Source organism: Rhincodon typus, chromosome 2, assembly GCF_021869965.1.
Source record: "Rhincodon typus isolate 14 chromosome 2, sRhiTyp1.1, whole genome shotgun sequence".
In the NCBI taxonomy this organism is placed as follows: domain Eukaryota; kingdom Metazoa; phylum Chordata; class Chondrichthyes; order Orectolobiformes; family Rhincodontidae; genus Rhincodon; species Rhincodon typus.
The window spans coordinates 20,990,593-20,992,029 of record NC_063333.1 but is presented as its reverse complement, the minus strand read 5'-3'; the positions used below and the strand labels follow the sequence as shown (position 1 = coordinate 20,992,029).

Sequence of the window (1,437 nt, the reverse complement as noted above, 5' to 3'; positions counted from 1 at the left end):
AGCTGACGTTTCGGGCCTAGACCTTTCTGAAGAAGGGTCTATTCCTGAAACGTCAGCTTTCCTGCTCCTCTGATGCTGCTTGGCCTGCTGTGTTCATCCAACTCTACACCTTGTTATCTAAGCAATTTATTTGTTATCTCAAATTATGAGTATAAGAGAAAGTATTGGAGCTCTCTCACATAAGCACACAGACTCAAACACACAAGATTTGTGTGTAATCGGTCTCAATTCAGAAGCTTTGGGAAGGTATATTAAATCTTAAATATCAAAGATCCACCAAATAATGAGGCATTGATTCATTTTTAAGATAATTATTCATCAAAATCAGTTTTTAAGATCATTGTGTGTGAAAATTATATTGAATTACTGCACCATTCTGGCATTAAACTAATTTATATCTTGAGGTGCCTCATTCATTCCATTGTAGAGCTCAACAGGATTGTTGAAGTCTCTTTGAGCTGTTACTTACACTGTTGTCCCTCACTCTCACTGTGGCAGCTTTCTCCTTTTCATTCTCCCCTACACTCCCAAAGCCCCTTTTATTTAACTGAGAAACATTTCATCATCTGACTGTGTATCAGGTTGAGCAATGTGTTTTCCATCTACCATTTCCAGGCCAGTCAATGGCAATTGAGTTCCACTGAGTAGCAAACTGGGGAGTTAGACTGGAGGAATGTAATAATATCTCGCAGCTATACTAGCAGTAACCTGAGCGCCACTCACTCACTGCTGTGTACTGCATTGGGTCTTTAAACAAAACTGTGGCAGATAAGGACTGTCCAAGCAGCAAAATTAATACTTTCATAGACTACAAGTTAAACAAATGGTAGAGCTGTTTGTTAGCACTTAGAAATATGAAACAAAAAGCCACCAGCTAATGGGATGCCAGTATATTCATCATGGTAATACACCCAAATGTACAGCAGGTGAAATCTTTAATTGATCTCCATTTAAAACACAACATTATGAGATTCTTGTGGGTTGTGAAAGTGTCCCTACCTTTGGGCTAGAGGACCTTGGCTCAAATCCCATCTGCTGCAGAGATGTGTTATAACATCTCTGAAGAAGTTCATTAAAAATACCTCAAAAACAAAAGCAATGATAAGGGCTGAGAGATGGCAAGAATTGCAGATGCTGTAGTCAGAGAGAACACAGTGTGGATCAGGAGGAACACAGCAGGCCAGGCAGCATCAGAGGAGCAGGAAAGTTGTCGTTTTGGGTTGGGACCCTTCTTGTCCGGTCTGGTGGTATTGTCCCTACCTCTGAGTTAGGAGGCCTGGCTTCCAATATCACCTGTCCAAGAGGTGCACTGTCATTCTCTCCCTGGAAGGCTGTGGTTGGACCGAGAACTATTGTTCCTTCCTCTTGCTCTGAGCACCGCATTCAGACAGCATGTCCATTCCCTGCTTCGATACTTCAGACACTCCTGGGTTCCTG

The 1,437-nt window shown here is 41.9% G+C and overlaps 1 protein-coding gene across 1 annotated transcript in view; it reads left to right on the top strand.

The window, feature by feature from the left end:
* LOC125485078 (vasoactive intestinal polypeptide receptor 2-like) overlaps positions 1 to 1,437 on the top strand; it is a 31,042-nt gene that overhangs the window by 23,541 nt on the left and 6,064 nt on the right. The window lies entirely within an intron of this gene.